The following is a 20939-nucleotide window of genomic DNA, read 5'->3' on the forward strand; positions in this document are numbered from 1 at the left end:
TGAGTGAAAGAGCCGTTGGAAAGACACCACAAAGCAAATGCGTTTGATATGAAGAAGACGAAAGAATGGAAACCCAAATGAAAAAAAAAAATGGAAACTGAAAAAAATGAAGTGACACTAGGTAATCGAATAATCTGGCAGGTAATCCGGTTTAGAACTGGAACCCAGTTCTATAAACTGAGAAAACCTATTCCTGCTCCCCGCTATTTATTTTTTTTTCTTTCAAGGGACTTTATTATTTATTTTTTTAATGTTTCTTTTTGACAGACAGAGACAGAGCATGAGCGGGGGAGGGGGCAGAGAGAGAAGGGGGCAAAGAATCCAGAGCAGGCTCCAGGCTCCAAGCTATCAGCACGGAGCCCGATGTGGGGCTTGAACTCAGGAACTACGAGATTATGACTTGAGCGGAAGTTGGAGTTTAACTGACAGAGCCACCCAGGCGCCCCTCTTTGAAAGGACTTTAAAGCAAAAACACTAACCATGAGGAATTATACATATCTCAGGGAATAAACTCTTCTGCCTAATGATACAAAACAGCTTTATCCCGAGAGTATAATCTTGTCATTATTCTCTTAAGAGACAAAAATTCGGGTCACCTGGGTGGCTCCGTTGGTTAAGTGTCAGACTTCAGCTCAGGTCATGATCTCACCACTGGTGAGTTCGAGCCCCACGTGGGAGCCTAGAGCCTGCTTCAGATTCTGTTTCCCTCTCCACCCCTCCCCTGCTTGCTCTCTCTCTCTCTCTCTCTCTCAAATATAAATAAAAACATTAAAAAATGTTCAAAAACCAAACATTCATATTTTACGATGTTAATATTCTGGGTATCTTATTTTAAATAATTTGTATCATTTAGTGAATACCTGAGAGTGTCTCCTCTCCAAAAGAAGTATGTTCAATGTCGTGGAATTTTAGGTGATTTGCAGTTAAAGGCCTTCTTTGGTTGCATATTCTAAATGACGATAGCATTAAATACTCTTTTTTATTTTAAACAATTTTAGACCTAGGGACACCTCTGTGGCTCAGTCAGTTAAACATCCCAATCTTGACTTCGGCTCGGGTCATTATGTCACAGTGAGTTCGAGCCCCGAGTCAGGCTCTATGAGCTGATAGTGTGGAGCCTGCTTGGGATTCTCTCTCTCTCCTCTCTCAACCCCTCCTCTGCTCGTGTGCTCTCTCTCAAAATAAATAAACATTTTTTAAAAATTTTAGGTCCATAGAAAAGTTCCAAAAATAGTACAAAGAATTGAATATACCCTTTTATCCAGCTTTTCCAAATCACAAGCTATTACTGTTTATATATTTTTTTCTGAATCATTTGAGAGTAAGTTGTAGATATGAGGCCTCTTTACCTCTATATACTTCACTTTTTGAGAGAGAGAGAGAGAGAGAGAGAGAGAGAGAGAGAGAACGAGTGGGGGAGGGGCAGAGAGAGAGAGAATCCCAAGTAGGCTCTTCACCCTCAGCACAGAGCCCGATGGAGGGCTTGAACGCACAAACCTCGAGATCACGACCTGAGTTGAAACCAAGAGTCGGAAGCTTAACTGCCTGAGCCACCCGGCCGCCGCTGCAGTGTTTTATTTCTTAAAAACGAGATAGTTTCATATAAAACCATACACAGTAAAACCTTGGTTTGTGAGCATACTGTGTTTCAGAAACATGCTTGGAATCCAAAGCATTTGTATCTCAAAGCGAATTTCCAGAACCATTGGCTCAGTTGTGACCATGTGACGTTCGGTGTCACGTGCTTTCTACTCGTATGGCAAGACACCACTCGTTTATCAAGTTACAAATTAATAGAAATGTTTGCTTGTCTTGCAGAACGCTCGCAAAACGAGCTACTCGCAATCCAAGGTTTTACTATAATTATAAAAACCAGAAAAGTTACACTGATGTGATGCTAACATCTGATCTACAGACCTTACTCAAACCTGCAGTTGTCCTACTAATGTCCTTTGTGGCTGAAGAAAGAAAACTCTCCCTGGGTCTGCTAAGGTCCAGTCCAAGATCTTCAGTTCTATATAATTGCTAGGTCTGTTTCGTCTCCACTGATCTGGAACAATTTCTCAGTGTTGTCTTTCATGACCAAAAATAATTTGTAGGATGGCCTTCTTTTTTGTCGTTGTGTTGGTTTATCCCGATGTTTTTCCATTAGTTTCAGGCTGTGCACTTTGTTTCAGGAATCTTACTGAGGTGGTGTCGGGTCCTTAGGGCGTTGTAACAGGAGGCACGTGATCTCTCTTTGTTCCATTACCGATGCGACTAAAGAAAAAGAGCTTCTCAGGTTAAGAAAATGGAGAACACTATTTATTCAACAGTTTCACTGGTTTAAAATTATACAAGTAAAAGAAACTGCGAACTCGCTAAACCCTTGTTAACAGGAGACCACTTCTGCCAGCAGCAATTATTCCTGATGGCAGGAATTCCTGATGGCAATACCTGTCCTTAACTGTCCTCAGCTAGAACCTGCATGTACCAGAGGATTCCAGGAGGAAGTGTGTACTGCCTATCAGGGGAGGCATTCTGGAAGCCCTCCAGCCAAGTCCTCTACCTAATACAGCCTGCAAGCGAAGCTTCTAGAGGGCAGCAACTATGTCCTGTTGATCATTGTGTTCTCGGCACTCGGCACAGAAGCTGGCACAGAATAGATACTTAGCAAAAGATACAGAATAGATACTTAACCCCCCTTCTGACCTCTGTGCTAAGAAAAAAGCTTTCCCTTTTTTAAATTGGTAAATAGCTAACATAATGACTTACTCCCAATAGGTGCTAAAAAACTGTTGGGTTGGAGAAAATGACTCTCGTGTGGTAATCTTCTCCTAAGACCTTACTTCCAGAATAAAGTTTGTTTTGGACTTCATAGATGCCTGGTTTTTAATACAAAAAAAAAAAAAAAAAAAAAAAATAGTGTCATAGGGATATTGGTTAACAGAAGTATCCCTTTGAGTTATCGGTTAATTTGGAAAAGACTTTAAAGAAATGCACTTGGCTTCTAACCCAAGGTCAGCTTTATTACAATAACCATCCCCTGCATTGGTGGGGCTCTTATTCACAGGGAGGCACAGAACTGTGGCCTTTTCTGCTCCCTAACCTCCATGGATCTGTTTTTTTTTTTTTTGCTCTTTTTAACCTACAACCAGCATGTTGTATCTGCCTTCACATACCTGAAATTCTGATGGTCGTTTGTGGTCCCTGGATTCTGTTGTGACTTGAGTCCTCTTTGAGAATGTAGAGCTCATCTGTCTGACGTTTAGGTATGACCTGGTCAGCCTGGGACAAGAGCCACATTTACCTGGTGACGTGCAGTGGTACGAACGAAACTTCTAGGGCCCAAGTGTATGTGAGACAGAGACAGAAGGAGTTACTAGACCCAGTGCAAATTTGCCAGCTCTGATTCGGAAAAAGCAGTTTTGGATGGGGGAGGGGGGGGCAGCCATGTTCCATGCTGACAATGAGCCTCAAGAAATAAAAACTCTAGGGGCGCCTGGGTGGCGCAGTCGGTTAAGCGCCCGACTTCAGCCAGGTCACGATCTCGCGGTCCGTGAGTTCGAGCCCCGCGTCGGGCTCTGGGCTGATGGCTCAGAGCCTGGAGCCTGTTTCCGATTCTATGTCTCCCTCTCTCTCTGCCCCTCCCCCGTTCATGCTCTGTCTCTCTCTGTGCCAAAAATAAATAAACGTTGAAAAAAAATTAAAAAAAAAAAAAAAGAAATAAAAACTCTAGAATGATGGTTCCTAAACACTGCCCATTAGAATCGCCCAACAGCACTCAAGACCTACTGCCTATCAGTATCTGGGGTAGGATCCAAGTATTCTTTTAAGCTCTCATTTGTCTAATTATAAGGGACCAAAACAGCCTTTGAAAAGCATTTATCTGGTGTTCGGCATCCATCACGGGCCACTGGGGGAGTCAGGGCTCAGCCCCGCCTTCCACGGCTTGTTTGTGAGTTTTGCGCCAGTGACAACTTTCTTGCTTCTGAGCTCAGTTTCCTCATCTGTTAAAAGGATTCAAACACTGGGCCTTGGGATCAGACACCCCCCCCCCCAGAAAAGGAAAGGGGTTTGCAAGAAGCTGGGATTCCACAGGTAGGGCTGGGGGTCTCAGGCAAGTAACGGCTTTCGCTATTGCTGCTTTGAGCCTCTGTTGTCCTTCAGGAGGACAAGCTGGAGATCTAAATAAAAGGAGAGGGAAGAAGTCATTGCTTATTCATGTTCTCTCTCTAGAACTTCAGAGTACAATATTTTCCACATCAAAGACTCCCTGCCTGGAAGGAAGAAAAAACAATCCGCTGTGGGTTTAGCCACCGAAGTCCAGAGGAACTATTATTAGGTTTTCATGATAAAAATGGAACAGAGAACAAGTACTGAATTTAACTTCGCATTTAACACGCCTGCCTCACAAGAAAGTGACGCGGCACGTTTATCACAGGCGCACCTTTACAGAGCTAGCAATCCGCGAATGAAATTCCTTCTAAAACATCACAACAGACTTTAAACCTCAAGATTCCCTCCGTGCCTGTGTTTGCTGCTCCTTTCACATCAGTATTCTGGTAGCCCTTGACATTTGTGTGATGCTTTGAAATTTTAAACCATTTTTAGAGTTGGGAACTGGAAAACCAACTTTATGAGGCTGGTATCAGTTTCTGCGTCTTGACATTGAAGAAGCCATTTAGAGGAATTAACTGACCTTCCCCACATCAGACATCCCCGCTGGCCGAGCGGAGCTGGAGCCCAGATTCGAAGGGGGAGAGTAGGCCGGGTGAAGGGAAAGGCAGGAACAGACAGTCGGGGAGCGGCATGTGGAAGGCAGGTCTGGAGAAACCAAGGTCTGTGCTTGGAGGCAGAGGGCAAGCGATGGGCACGGAGACGCAGGAACAGACGCCAGAAGACGCGTAGGGCCTTGGGTATTCCGGGGGGCATCACAAATACCCTCAAGCTCCAGGGAAGGCAGGGACCCGTGTTCCGCAGCATCAAGGGATAGACACAGCTGTTTACTGCGGGCACCTCTTGCTGTGGTGTCTTCCTTTAGGGCCGGGAGGCGTGAGCGGCTTCCATGCGCCAACTGAGAAGACTGAGGACACCTGTGTCCCCAGACTTCTAGGCACTGTCATAGAGAACTCCTGAAATTAGACTGCCCTTCAAGACACAAAGGAATTCTTTTTTTTTTCAATGTTTATTAATTAATTTTTTTTTCCAGAGAGGGAGAGAGGGAGAGCATACACACAAGTGGGGGAGGGGCAGAGAAAGAGGGAGACACAGAATCCCAAGCAGCTCCCAAGCTGTCAGCACAGAGCCCAACGCGGGGTTCGAACTCCTGAACCCTGAGATCGTGACCTGAGCTGAAGTCAGACGCCTAACCTACTGAGCCACCCAGGTGCCCCAAGACACAAAGGAATTATTAATGCACCCCAAAGGTGCATTAGGCAGTGGTGGAGGAGGTATTTGGGGACCTCCCTAGCATCTCACAAATCATGAGTGATTTTCTACTGCCCTTGCTGTTGTGAGAGGTCTTCGAGAAGACATGACCTCCAGTTAACCCGGGAGCTGGACCCTGGCCATCAGGGGCTCCTCACTCCCTCCCCTGTCGCTGGAATGCGGGCTCCTCTTGCCTTTATCCACTCCCAGAGGATGCTCCAAGGACATAGCCTTGAGATAGTGCTGTGATATTGAGAACACCTGCAGGCATACGTGACTGAACCTAGTTAAAGCTTCTATATAAACTTGGAAACTTAGGTGGCAGGTGTGGGAATCTACTCTTCAGGCTGCTACCCAAGACACTCCTTAAATGTAAGTTCCCTTTGCTTATTAATGCTGCCAGCCACCAACCTGCAGTGGCCTGCCTCTGTCTTCTCTCTGTGTCCTTTGTTTGTTCTTTCGTCGGGTGGGTGCGTCGGGCCAGTCTCAGATTACACCGGGGGGGGTGGGGAAGCTCTCTTTGCTATTTAGTTGTGGGGTCCCCACAGGACATACATTTTGCTGGGTTGGGGAAGGCATATCCAGTTTGGTTTCCCCTCGTTGATTTATCTAAAAGGAACATCCACAGATTAATCCCTTGTCTTAATCTAAGGCTCCCGTAACATTTACCTACAGAAATCGAGACTTAGTTACAGCTCCTTAAGTGAGCCATCAGTATGCAGTTTCTCTTTTCTTTGTTATAGTCTGGCTTCTAATTTCCTTCACATCTCCTGGGGATCCTCCGAAGGGAATTGACTTCCTTTATCTCCTATTGCTTAAGATTGACTATAGAACTCCACAAAGCAAGAGACCCCCCACCCCCACCCCACAAAATACACTTTTAGGCCAAAGAGGAAGATAATTGGCTGCATGAGGACCTCAAATCCTACATGTCTTAACTCTTGTCCCCCAGCAACCTGCCCAAAGGAAGCAGCCACTTCTCCGTTAAGCAGACAGCTCCAGATCTGGTTGCCAGCCTCTCCACACCACACATCATAGAGACTGTGGAATGCAAACCTAAGAACAGGAAAAAGACTCTCAAAAGTACCTGAAAACGTCCAACAGCTGCCTTCCCCACAATGTGCTACCCGAGTACATTTCAGAGAATGATGGCCCGTCAATGGACAGAAGGGACCTCAGAGATCTTCAAGTTCAACCCCTTCGTTCTACGAATGAGGAAACTGAGAACCAGAGAATGGAGGTGATTTGCTCAGGGCCATGCCGCTGATGGACAGAGTGGGAGAAAGTATCCAAAGGTGAGATGAGAATTTTCTGAGGACTGGAATATAGTTTCAGGTATATTCCCTCTCCCTCTAGGCCTATGTTGTCTTTGTGAAGACAACTGCCTTCCAGCTCACACATGAACCCTAGATGTCTTGAGCTGCCTTCATTTCTTGGTCATATTCCTTTACTTCTAAGGAGAGAGTCACAACCTCTCTGTTGTGTTTAATATGTTTAATAGTAACATCACAACTGTTTAATACGGCAGCCACTCGCCACGAGTGACTTCTAGAACTTGAAATGTAGCTGGTCCAAACTGAGACGTGCTAGATTTTTGGAGAATGCAAAAAGAATGTAAAACATTTCATTCATAATGTTTTAATTTTGATTACATGTAGAAATGATAATATTTGGGGCATATTGAGATAGACAACATACACTTTTAAAATTAATTTCACTTACAAAAACTGAAAAAAAAAATTTATTTTAAGTAGACTCCACACCCAACGTGGGGCTCGAACTCACAACCCTGAGATCAAGAGTCACATGCCTTACCCACCGAGCCAGCCAGGCACCCGTAATTTTACATTTTAATGTGACTCCTAGAAAAGTTTAAGTTACATGTGTAGCTTGCATTCTGTTTCTATTGATGCTGTTCTAAAAGGTAAAAATCACAAATCTCAGATAAATGGAAAGCGAACATGTATCAAGAAGTTTTGAAGACTCAATTAATGAAGGAACCAGTAAGATATTATGACCAGCACAAGGAACATGTGAGAAGCTAAGATATTTAGAGGCAAATTAACAACAATATATTCAAATACATTTGCTTGGTTAGATATGAAACTGATTAATCCAATAGGCTATAAATCTTAGGGGTTTTCTGTTCCTGTCAACAGAAATGATCTGCATCTTTAGTGGACAAACATATACAAATTAACAAGTGACGTCACTCTAAGGCTGGGACTTTTGGGTCAATAGGAAACAATGAGATGTACTAGGTACATTCCACTGGACCAGTGTTTCCAATAGAATATAATGCAAGCCACACTGGAATGTTAGATTTTCTAATAGCCACATTTTAAAAAAGAAATAAAAAGAAACAGGTGAAATTAATTTTTGTATCCTTTTTAAAAAATTTTTTATACATTTTTTTAAATTTACATCCAAGTTAGTTAGCATATAGTGCAACAATGATTTCAGGAGTAGATTCCTTAGTGCCCCTTCCCCATTTAGCCCATCCCCCCTCCCCAACCCCCTCCAGTAACCCTGTTTGTTCTCCATATTTCAAAGTCTCTTATGCTTTGTCCCCCTCCCTGTTTTTATATTATTTTTGCTTCCCTTCCCTTGTGTTCATCTGTTCTGTGTCTTAAAGTCCTCATATGAGTGAAGTCATAGGATTTTTGTCTTTCTCAGACTAATTTCACTTAGCATAATACCCTCCAGTTCCATCCACGTAGTTGCAAATGGCAAGATTTCATTCTTTTTGATTGCCGAGTAATACTCCATTGTGTGTGTGTGTGTGTGTGTGTGTGTGTGTGTGTGTGTGTATACCACATTGTCTTTATCCATTCATCCATTGATGGACATTCGGGCTCTCTCCATACTTTGGCTACTGTTGATAGTGCTGCTATAAACATGGGGGTGCATGTGTCCCTTCGAAAAAGCACACCTGTATCCTGTGGATAAATGCCTAGTAGTGCAATTGCTGGGTCGTAAGGTAGTTCGATGTTTAGTTTTTCGAGGAAACTCCATACTGTTTTCCAGAGTGGCTGCACCAGCTTGCACTGCCACCCACAATGCAAAAGAGATCCTCTTACCCCTCATCCTCGCCAACATCTGTTGTTGCCTGAGTTGTTCATGTTAGCCGTTCTGAGAAACAGGTGAAATTAATTTTAATAATGTATCTTATCTCGCCCAATATATCCAAAATATTATCGCTTCAACATGTCATCAGCATAACATTCTTACTCAGATATGTTACAATTTTTTTTTCCATTCTAAGTCTCTGAAATCCAGTGTACAGTTTTCACTAACAGCACATCTCAATTCAGACCAGCCACATTTTAGGAGCTCGATAGCCACACAGGGTTATTGCACAGGACGGCACAGTTCTAGATAATCCTCCGATGGTCTTTTACCCGCTATGATATGGAAAGGATGTGCCGTCCGCCTTTTCTGCCTCGTTTCCAGGCGTTGGATGTTTTTTCTGACAGTCCCCAGAGCCTTCTGTGAATTAGGTGGGCTCTGGGGATGTTAGGAATGGAAGAGTTCGTGTCGTGGATCTGAAGGTGGGCTGTGGGGCCAGAGCATCGGACCCGAGTCCTCACTGGGTGTTTGGTCGAATAAGCTGATGCACTTTGCAGCTCACACAGTGTCTGGAGCATAGGAAATGCTCCGCAGGTACCCTTTGCCTTTCCCCTCTCCCCTCTCCCCTCGCCCCCACCCCTCTTCACACCGCGGCAGAGAGGCAGGCTCCCCCCACCCCGCCCCAGGAGGCAGGGAGGCGCTCCGATGAGTCATCTGTACACACAGAATGGCAGTGACTCACCCCCAGGCGGGGCTAGACTCCGAGAAGCCTCATCAGAATCTTCCCACGCGTGTGGTCCTTCCTCACGCACAACGCACAACTCCCTGCAGCCTCCAATGTGGCTCCGACACCAGCTTCCTCCTCCACTTTCTTCCCGGAAAGGCTGAGAACGGGAAGAGCGGCTTCTGAACTCCCGGGGACAGACCCCGGCAGCAGCCAGAAGGCACAGCCGCGCCGACCACTCCACGGGCGACCTGGAGGTGACACAGGGCCCTGGCCGAGCCCCGCAGAGCTCTCGCTTGGCCCCGTCGTAGAGCCGTGCGTTGGGTAAAGGAGGAAGTGAGGCCGCAGCCTCCAGTAAAAACACACACGAGGAGGTTTTATCGTCAAGGCAGGCCTGACCTTGAGGCATTTCTGTCACCCCAGATGTTCACAGCCGGTGCCCGTTGGGCTCGGCGGGCGCCCCTGCTGGACCAGTGGAGGCGTATGCTCCTGGTTGGGATCGCACCCCGGGATGAAGGCGGCCCCCGTTGGAGCCTCTCCAGGCGCCTCCAGCGGCCATGAACTCTCCCTCCTCTTCTAGGCTTTCCCACCTGCTACTTTCTCGCCAGGCATGCCTCCCTCCCTTTCCGACTCTCTTCTTGTCCCTGGTGGAGAACCAGATTAAGTGACAGACCAGCCGCGCACGCCTCTGTAGCCCGCCTGGCTCACGGCCCTTGGAAGCGGGAGCCCCCAAGACGACGTCACTCCGCCAGTGGGACTCCAGGCGGTGACGGAGCCCCCAAATGCGAGCCACCCGCTGGCGAGTGACTTGGGGGCCCTGCACTGAAGAGCTCAGCTGGATCAATCGGGTGGCTGTTTCCTTCTGGCAGTGGAACTGATTCTGTACTTTGAGGCCAGGCAGTGATAAAACAAAGACAAAGCAAAACGGAAAACGGTACTAGAAGTGTATCTGGAGTCTAGGCTTGAAGTCTGTGGGTCCTTTACAAGCTGATGAACGCGTGGAAGAAGCTGATGTGCAAAGAAAAAGGAGGAGACACAGAGAGGAGCAGAGAGAGAGGAGGGGAAGGAGGAGAAGGAGGGCTGGGGGGGGGGGGTGCCACTGAGCCTCTAGTCTTTCCAGCGTCCTGTTCGAGTTCAATAACCCGGGACTCCCTAACTCACTTCCTGAGCTTGGGTTCCGTGAGATTCCAGCTGTCACGGCACTTGTCTCCCTCTCTCAGTTCCAGGCTCCTCCAAGGAGGGGGCTTGTCCTCGTTTCTTTGTACCCTCAGCACCCAGCACCCGTCTCGCTAAAGGTCTGTTGCCTCATACGTGATGGTTGACTGACCGAGTTTTCAAGCTCCAGTAAAAACGCCTTCCCTTTGCATGTATTTTCTAGCTTGTGAAACATGCTCATCCCCAGGCTTCTAGCTTATAGATGACCCGAACACCCTCGCCGTCTGCTTGTTGGAACGGTACGAACGTGGTGGCACTGGCTGTCGGTGAGGGCTTTTGGGGGCTGCCCTCGCTTGACAGAAGTGAGCAGTGGAGAAGGTCAGTGACTTGCCTGACATTGAACGGTTGGTGACCTAGCTGGGGCTGTGAGTCAGGTCCCCTGACCCTGAGCTGGCATATTCCTGGACCCAGAGCCTGTATCCTTGCATTTACCTCCGCCTTTATGAATTAGGTTGCGTGATCCCCAAAATACCAAGGCAATCCTCAAAGAAGACTTTTGGTCCCACCTCTGAGAGCCCTCGCCTCACTCTAGGGACTGATCAGCGAATCTAGGGCAAGGTTTTAAAGGACATCGGCTCTCTGGAATTAGGGCAGCACTGTCCTCTCAAAGCTTTGCACCAGCCCTTGGCTCTCTGCTGCTCTCCCCGGGCCTGTATCCCCTCACAAAACCATGGGGCCGGGCCTCAGAACTCCACGGTGTCCTCATTCCCTAGAATTTCCCCTCAGCTCACGAAAGCATTCCCAGTGACTCCCCCCAACTCACAATTTCTTAGCACCGCCACAGACGCTGAATGCAACATGCAGTCCCCAGAAGCAAACTTCGTTCCTTCCCTGCTTCTATTAGCCACTTGTCCGCACAAAGCATTAACGTGTGGGATCTCTCCTCCTCAAAATGTTATCCTATGCTCCTAATAAGAGAACAATTCTCTGCAGAACTTTAAGTGGACTCCCCAAATTCTAAGTGTTCACAAAGAATGGATTCTTTTCTATGTATAAGATACTGTTTTTTAATAATTTTTTAACGTTTATTTATTATTGAGAGACAGAGAGATGCAGGGGAGGGGGCATAGAGAGAGGGGGCAGAGAGAGGGGGAGACACAGAGAAGCAGGCTCCAGGCTCTAAGCTGTCAGCACAGAGCCTGACGTGGGGCTCGAACTCACGGACCGTGAGATCATGACCTGAGCCGAAGTCGGTCGCCTAACCAACTGAGCCACCCAGGCGCCCCCACATATAAGATACTTAAAACTACTGGGACTATATATATATATATATATATATATAAAACCAATATTATTCTGAGTACCTCCCAATAATGAATATGATAAAAATCATTTTTAGCATTTTGGTAACACTTAGAAAGCTATTGAGTTTGTCCAACAACATGGCTTATTCTCTTATTCTTCACTCAGTCCTGTGACGGGCCGGCAAGTGTCATTTTCGACAAATGCAAAATGTTTTTGGAAGCCCTGGATGAGGGGAGAAAAGATCCCCGAATTATGAGAAGAACTTTGTCACGCTCCACAAAAGCAACTACATTTACCTTTTGTGGTTGGCGTGAAATTCACGTAACACGGAATCAACCATTTTTAAATGAACAGCTCAGTGTTTGAAGCGAACAGCCCAGTGGCGTTGAGTACATTTACAGTGATGTGCAAATACCACCTCTATGGAGTTCTGAAGCGTTTTCATCACCCCCAAAACAAATCACAAGCCCATCAAGCCGTTGCCTCCATTTCCCTTGGTAACCACCAACCTGCTTTTCATCCCTGGGGAGTTGCCTACTCTGGAAATCACGTGTATGTGGAATCCTAGGACATGTGGCCATTTCTGTCTGGCTTCTTCCACGTCACATGATGTCTTCAAGGTCCATCCACATGTAGCATGTGTCAATGCTTCGCTCCTTTTAGGCTGAACGACATTCCATTGTGTGGATGCGCAGAGCCTGCGAAACTTAAGGAGGAGGGGACCCAGAACACATCCACCTATGGGAGGAGTGTCCAAGAATGTGTGGCCATCCTTAAAACACCACGATAAGTAAACTCCAATCCTTTTTTCCTCTTGTGCTTTTTTTTTTGGTGGGAGAGGCTGCGCACAGATCGTTGAACTTAATCTCCGGGCGACTAAGTGGGTCTCCCCTGCCCAGCTAGTCATGGCTTCTGTGCATCGAGGGCCTCCTATCAGCCAGGCACCTGCGTGATTTCCCCTAATGACCTCACCTTGAAGTGCAGATTCTATTATGCCCATTTCACAGGAGAGACCCAGAGAGACCGAGGAACTTGTCCAGTGACCAGGTACCACCAAGCCCCTGACCTCCACCTTGCCATGCCGCTTCTAGATCTGCATTCTCTTCTTGGCTCTTGTCTCGGTCCAGTTGGGTTGCTACAATAAAATACTATATGCTGGGTAGCTTAGAAACAACAGAAGTTCATTTCTCACGGTTCTGGAAGCTGGAAGTCCTAGATCGGGGTGCCGGCATGATCGGGTGAGGGCCTTCTTCTGGGTGGCAGATTTCTCCTTGTGTCTTTATTCGGTGGAAGGGGCAAGGGAGCTCTGTAGGGTCTTTCACACTAATCCCACTTACGAGGGCCCCACCTTTATGCCCTCAGCGCCTCCTAATACCATCACGTTGGGCAATAGGATTCAACATACGAGTCTGGGGGATGGGGGAGACACAAACATTCAGGCTATAGCACCTCCTTCTCTTCCAGGTTGCATCGTCTTGGGTAGTGTTCTACCTGGATTACAAACCTCACCGTGTCCCTTTTTTGTATCCTCAAGTAACAGTCCAAAGCCATCAGCCCGACCTCATTTCCTGCCCCTTCCCACCCTGAGCGGTGCAATCCAACAATACTTAACTGTTTCTGGCCGACAGAGCATCCAGCGTTCCTTTGCACCTCTGTGCCTTTGCGCATGCTGTTCCCTTTGATTGGAAGGCCCTCCTTGTTATTCTACTTGACAAACGCCTATCTGTCCTTAAAGCCTCAGCTCCTCTGTGAAAGCTTTCTGAGGCTCTCGTGTAGCCTTCAGAATTCATTTCCGTGGGTCCCAGAGTGGCCGTGGAACCTCTGTTACAGCCTGTGCTGGAAGGCAGAGACCGTATCTTCCCATCTGTGCATCCCCAATACCCAGCACCACACCACCCCTTGGCTTCCAAAGCCTGCTCCCCAAATGAAGCTGTACCCTGTCCCCCCCGGGCCAGCCCTAGGCAGTTATCCAGATAACGAGGGAGGTCATGGAACCCAGGGCCGGATGAAGCAATTCTGAAAGGCAGAGAGTCTGAAAGGCAGTTGTGCAAGGCCTTGGCAGGGCAGGGAGAGGCTAGAGTGTTCAAGTTCTCTTTTGCTGAGATGCCAGTTGTCCATAATTTTCTCCTTTTTCTGGTAAAAAGGAAACCGCCCCCCCCCCCCCCCAGAACTCTGTTCATCATTCTCTGGGCCACTCCTTCCCCTCTGCCTCTATCTCTCCTGTGCATATGCCACCTTCTCATTTTTCTGTTCCTGAGCGGAGGAGCGGGAGCCACTTCTGGAAGGTGAGAGAAGGACAACGAGAGCCGTTCTAGAGAGAGACAGAAAATCTTACACATTTTTTTTTTTTTTTAATCCCAGAGGGATTTTTTTGTTCTCTTGAATTCTGCCCCCTACAAACAAGCACACTGAAGCCATGCCCCACTTTTTACTCCCTCCTGGTGTTTTTACCCTTCCTTGGGAAATTTCCCTGGGATGGGGCCATGGTCAAATGTTAGAGTTTCCTGTGCGTTAGCTATTGAGTGGATGTCAGAGAGAGTGGGCGTGTCCACAAGAGAACAAGTGAGCAGTAGCTGGGAAAAGAGGATGTGAAGAATGGGAAGACAATATTTGTTCCAGAAAAGCCTTCAGTGGCAGTCTCCTTACCAGGGTCTCTGCTCTCTGGTGTAGGGATACCGAGGCCCCCCAGTGCTGCAACTGTGTCTGTCTAGTTGGGGGGGGGGGTGGTCAACATGCCTGCAGGAAATCCCGCTCCTCAAGCTTGTCTCAGATCAGGTAAAAACATTAGAACTTATGGAAAAAAAAATTGCATTGCCATGACATTCATTAATTCCTTGATCCTTCTATTTAGTCAACAAATATCAGTCGAACACTTTTCATACTCCAGGTGGTATGCCGGAACCTAAGTTTACATCGATGAACCTGCCCCATGTCGCTTCTAGGGGAAATAGATATCACCATACATCACACTACTTCCTGCCTGATTTCTGCCCTCCTGTCCCGAGTCTTAGTGCTGGAGAGCTTAGAAATACCTAGATCAGTGCATGTGCTTTATAGGTGAGGGAAGAAAGTTCCAGAGAGGTTATGTGATTTGCTCAAAGTCACTCAGATGATCTTCAGTGGAAGCTGGGATTAGTACCAAGTCCTTTGAGGGCTTGCTCTGTGCTCTGGGGGTGACCTCAGGGGTGGAGAAAATCTGATATTTTTGCTAGCCTTTGAGATAACATGAATAGTGTAGCAAATACACTTCCATGATGTTGACTGTCACCCTTTAGACCCTCTGTGTGGTTTAGCAGCTTGGCTCGACTGGTTCCTGCACACAGTAGGTGTACAGGAATGGTGTGAGCCCTTGAGAAGCTGGCAAGATGGATGACGGTGACACTTAGCACTATATTGTCCCAAGGTCCTGGGCCTTCTAGGATTGGAACACTCACCTGAATGGGTGCTCTGAAGCCAGAGCTGGGCACAGATGAGGCACAGAGCTCTAGGATTGAGCCAGGATGCCCTGGGTTGGGCCTAAGAGATAGGTGACTTCAGAGTCTTCTACATTGATGGTGGTCAGGAGTCAGTGCAGAGAAAAGAAAGCCAGGTCTGGTGTAAAGGACTTGGTTACAGGTTGAATTGTGTCCCCCACAAAAGATGTTGAGGCCCTAAGCCCCAGGACCTGCAAATGTGACCTTGCTTGGTAATAGGGACTTTTTTCCCCCCATTGCTTCTTCTCCCCCTCCCCATCTTTATTGAGATCTAATTGATATATAACATCGTGTAAAGTTAAGGTGAACAATGTGTTGATGTGGTATGCTTATATAAGGCAAAATGGAGCAATAGAATCTTTTGGACCCTTAGGGGGACTCTAACTTGAAAACAGGATCATCGAACACCTGACCAGGTTAAGGTGAGACCACTGAGGTGGGCCCTAATCCGACATGGCTGTGTTCTTATGAGGAGGGGAAATTTGGACCTGGAGACAGACCCACACGCTGGGAGAATGCCATGTGAAGACGAAGGCATGGACTGAGGCGATTCAGGTACAAGTCAAGAAACACCAACGATTGCCAACAAACCACCAGTGTCAGGACAAAGGCCTGGAAGAGTGCCTCTCTCAGAGGGAACCAACCCCATCTCAGATCTCCAGCCTCCCGAGCTGAGACAATAAAGCTGTGTTGTTGAGCCACCCAGGTTGTGGTGCGTTGTTAGCGAAGCCCAGCTCCATCCGGAAGTGAGCTTGACCGAGCGATCATAGGGGGACATGGGACTGTTGAGAAATGCTCAGAGAGGTGGAAAAGCTATCCGGGGTCTCCGGGGACTCACACAAAAGTAAGAAACAGCACTGAGTAAGCCCATGATTCTGGCGAGGATCTCCTGCTGCTTCCAGACCTGAGGGAGAGGCATGGACCCTTGGGAAACCTGGCGTCCTTCACCATCTCCGCCCACAGGGGCCTTGAGCGTCTCTGAAAATCAGAGAGTGGCCTCCACTTTATTGGGGGAAGAATCAATTTAAATTGCTGTCAGCTTGTCTTGCAGCTGTCAGCGCAGGCCAGAACATCACATATTTTCCATCAATAATTCAACTGCCTCAGGAATAGAGGCTCCAGGGGCTACCCGGGGAGCTGACTAGGTCCATTCATTATTAAGCTGGCACTAACAGCCTTGTTCCTGAGTGCTGGAGAATCCTGCTCCAGGCTGGATGCCTTCCCTTTCACTCCCTTCCCCTCCCCACCTCTGCCTTTCATTTTCATTTCCTTTGTCTGCTCTTTCTCTGAGGCTGCTTCCTGTCCTCTGGTGTGGATACCTTCCCGAGTTTGCGGTCTCCCACGTCTCTATCTTGCCGTCCAGCATGGGCAGAGATGCAAAAGTCTAAGGTGAAAGATGGGTTTAAGATTCTTAAATCTTAAGATTTAAGATTCTTAGTTTAAGATTCTTAGTTCTCTGCCATGCTTAAAAAGCTTTTGCCTGTAGGAACACATATAGGTTTTCGTTCGTTTGTTGCTTATTTTTTTTTTTTTTTTCCAGGATGCTTGTGAATTGTGCAAACAGGGCATCTTCGCTAGACAGCTGGGAGAAGGATCACAGCGTTCCTTCTGATGGCTGCTTTGCACCCACTAGTTGTCTGGAAGCTACTGGTCTTGTGTGTGGTAGGAGAGGGGGAGCAGGGGGGTGGCTGTGCATTGCGTCGCGGCCACTAGAGAGACAGCACACAGGGACAGCACGTGTGACAAGGCCAGTGAGCAGCAGCGGTGGTGAGACAGTTTTTGGTGGCGTCTCAGGCAGTGGACAGGAATGAGTGGGATTTGGAGCACAAGAGAAGTAGCCTTGAACACCCCGTGGTCGTTGCCGCTGACTATTTTGAGAGCACATATGGGCTCCTCGGAGTGACGGGGGGAACTGAAGAGTAAGGATGACAGCAGGGTCTATGTGGTTGCAATCAAGGGGCTGGAGGCTCAGAGCGATTGTATTTTGACATTGATGTTAATCTAATTTGGAACTCATAGCCTATAGAAGCTTGCAACATAGGACTTATATACTAAAGACAGGGCAATTTAAAACAACAATTGTTGGGGCACCTGGGTGGCTTGGTCGGTTGGGCGTCCAACTTCGGCTCAGGTCATGATCTCACCATCCGTGAGTTCGAGCCCCGCATCGGGCTCTGTGCTGACAGCTCAGAGCCTGGAGCCTGTTTCGGATTCTGTGTCTCCCTCTCTCTCTGCCCCTCCCCTGTTCATGCTCTGTCTCTCTCTGTCTCAAAAATAAATAAACGTTAAAAAAAAAAAATTAAAAAAAAAAAAACAAAAAACAATTGTTGGTCACTGTAAAATATTTGTTATTCAGCGTTCTGATGATCTGTAGCTAGGAAACAAAATGCCCCAATACTGAATGGTTTCAAACCACCATTTATTTTGCTCATGATTTTGCAGGTGAGGAATGTGTGGAGGGCTTGGCTGAATGGTTTATCTCTGTTCTAGACGGAGGACCCACTACCCAAAGGACTTTGTACTCAAATGTCCGGCACATTTAACATTCCTTGGTCTCTTTCTTCCCAGGTAGTGTCGTATCCTCCAGGGCCTGTCATGCAGCCTGACATTCTCACAGCATGGTGGTCCCAGGAAGGCTGCATTTCTTTTTCTTTAAAAAAAAAAAAATTTTTTTAATGCTTATTTATTTTTGAGAGAGAGGGAGGGAGAGTGTGGGGGAGGGGCAGAGAGACAGGGAGACACAGAATCCGAAGCAGGCTCCAGGCTCTGAGGTGTCACCATAGAGCCTGACGCGGGGCTCGAACCCACGAACCATGAGATCATGACCTGAGCTGAAGTCGGACGCCCAACCGAGTGAGCCACCCGGGTGCCCCAGGAAGGCTGCATTTCTTACATGATGGCTAGCATCCGAGGAGGTGGAAAAAACAAGACCATCCAAGGGCTGTAACAAGAACCAGAGTTGGGTCATTTCTACCATGTAATACTGATCGAAGGCTATTTTATGCTGCAGTAACAGGGCCCCCCAGATCCCAGTTGCTCAATACTGCTAAAGTTTATTTCTTACTCATGCAAAAAGTCCACGGCGGACATAGTCATTCTCCAGGACTGCTGTTCTCCATAGGATGGTTCATCTTTCCAGGGCACTTTGGTCTTTAAAAAAAAATTTTTTTTTTAAGTTTATTTATTCATTTCGAGAGAAACAGAGAGAGCAAGCAGGGGGAGGGCAGAGAGAGAGGGAGAGAGAGAATCCCAAGCAAGTTCTGCACAGTCAGCACAGAGCCAATGCAGAGCTTGAGCTCATGAAGCACAAGATCATGACCTGAGCCAAAACCAAGAGTCAATGTTTAACCAACTTAGCTACCCAGGCACCCCCAGAGCGCTTTGGTCTTAAGGCACCCCTGTATCAGCATGTGCTTCCAAGATCACTGTAGGAAGACAAATTCGCATGCTTCGATGCAAAAGTGAAATGTGTCCTTTTCACTCACATTTCATTGGCCAAAGTAAGTTAAGTGGCCAAAACTTATTTCAAGGGGGCAACGGAGCACAATCCTCCCTGCCAGAAAGACAGGAGAACCTGGCATATGGGTAAACAGCAGTGACGTCACTTCGTTCCTCCAGAGGGAGATGTGAGGATTGAATGAAATCCCATCATAACTGGGAACCACACAACCACACTGAGAAGGGACTATTCTGAGGCTAGTTAGTACCACTCAACACTAAGTGACTAACTGTGGGGAAATAGGTTCTACTTTCATAAATGGGTTGGGGCAGAAAGCCGCCACCACGGGGCAAAAATGCCGAAATTTAGCTAGCGAAATATTGTAATGAGATCATGAGTAACTTGTTATATCACCTGCAGGAAATTACTTTCCATCTGATGCCAATGTACTATTGTACTTTGATCACAAACTCCACTTGCCCCCCAGACCCTTTGCTTCTTACAAGTTGATGATGACTGTCTGATTGTCTTCTCCACGTTCACCACGTGTGTAAGATCTCGAAAGCGCAACAAATACGGAGATGAAACCCCTGTTTGGGGCTTTTGTCTCCTCCCAGACATTAGCCTCTCTTGTATTCAATTCTGTGTCCTCTCTCTTCCCGGACAAGAGAGATCTCCAGACTGGTAGTCTGTGACAATTAATCCCTGCCCTCCAGCCTTAGGGAGACAACTTTACTGGTGAGTCATGAGTTACTACAGGTTTTGGAGTTTCCATGGTGTCTTAATTCAGTCCGGTTGCTATAATAAAATGCCATAGACTAGGTGGCTTATAAGCAACAGAAATGTATTTTTCACCATTCTGGAGGCTGCAAGCCCAAGATCAAGGCATCAACAGATTCAGCGTCTGTTGAGCATTTGTTTCCTCAGAGACCCTTGTCTTCTCACTGTAACCTCTCAGGGCAGAAGGAGCAAGCAAGGTCTCTGGGGTCTCTTTCATAAGAGCACTCACCTCACTTATGAGGGCCCCACCCTCACGAACCACTTACTTCCTGTGGCTCCACCTCCTAATACCATCACCGTGGGGGTTAGGATTTCAGCATATAAATTTTGCAGTGACACAAACATTTCGAGACCTCACCACATGCTTATTCGTAAGGAGTTGAGACTCTTAAGTCTTCAATTTAAAAACACAGAAATTCTATGTGTGTGAAATGAATGGACACAATGACTTCAAACAATGCACAAAGTCCATTCCAATGTTTGCTTTGCTTCCCTATGTTTTCACCCCATCCGACTTCAACCCCCAAGACAAAATAACCCAGACAGAGCACTGTGTTCTTTACTCTGAAAGGCCAGAAGATGCTCCTAAGAAGCCCCTTCCTTGTGTTTAGGTGGAGAGCCAGTGCAGAGGCTCTACCTTCAATTTTCCCTAGGACGGAGGCACATTCCAACCACCTCAAGCTCTTAGGGCGCAAGAGGGGTTGTTTTGGTTTAAATGATACATTTCCCAGGCTTGTTCCCTTTGGAGAGATTTAAAACCCCTGACTAGGGGCGCCTGGGTGGCTCAGTCGGTTAAGCGGCCGACTTCAGCTCAGGTCATGATCTCGCGGTCCGTGAGTTCGAGCCCCGCGTCGGGCTCTGTGCTGACAGCTCGGGGCCTGGAACCTGTTTCAGATTCTGTGTCTCCCTCTCTCTCTGCCCCTCCCATGCTATTGCTCTGTCTCTCTCTGTCTCAAAAATAAATAAACGTTAAAAAAAAAACCCTGACTAGTTTCCAGGCCTGCGTGACCTAATGGGGAGACAGCTGTGTACAATTTTAAAACGACTTCGGTGTTCTCAGGGAAGGCTACTTCATAATTAGCCAACCACTTGTTTTCCCTTAATCTGGGTAATTACCTTTTTTTGTCACTGAGGCAGGAGGGCTGGGAGCCCAACAAACCCAACAGGCGAAAGCAGCGTTAGGCAGAGAAGGGAAAATTAGCCAATCAGAGGGAGGCAGGGAGGTGGGCGGACCCAGCGCTGCCTGAGCCTTGGGGCTCCAGGGGAGGGACCAGGTGGGGGCAGGCTGGGAGCAGAGATGTTTGGAGTAGTGGGCTTTTCGGGGAAAGTGAGATTTAAAAACGACTTTAACGCTTTTAGTAGAAAGTTCTCCAGGAAATGTATGCTTCCCTGCTGTAGTACAGGGAAAATGCAGCCAATTATGCCGTCCCTGATGGCCGACTCGTCCTAAGGATACCTACCGCACAGCCTGCGATGATGATGCTCTCACTCGTGAGCCCCCTGGACTGGAAGCTCCACGAGCCAAGGTCTGAGTCGGCGTTTGCTTGGTGTGGTAATCCCAGAGCCTATCGTGGTGCCTGGCACA

At 47.4% G+C, this 20939-nt stretch overlaps 1 long non-coding RNA gene across 1 annotated transcript; it reads right to left on the minus strand.

Moving 5' to 3' along the window:
- Nucleotides 1-17462: 17462 nt before the first annotated feature.
- LOC123586966 lies at nucleotides 17463-20939 on the minus strand. Its single transcript, XR_006707043.1, has 3 exons — nucleotides 20471-20939; nucleotides 18200-18285; nucleotides 17463-17785 (listed from the first exon to the last, which is right to left on the minus strand). It is a non-coding gene; the product is annotated as an uncharacterized LOC123586966 (long non-coding RNA).

The sequence above is a fragment of the Leopardus geoffroyi genome, chromosome C3 (genome assembly GCF_018350155.1).
Source record: "Leopardus geoffroyi isolate Oge1 chromosome C3, O.geoffroyi_Oge1_pat1.0, whole genome shotgun sequence".
Taxonomy (NCBI): domain Eukaryota; kingdom Metazoa; phylum Chordata; class Mammalia; order Carnivora; family Felidae; genus Leopardus; species Leopardus geoffroyi.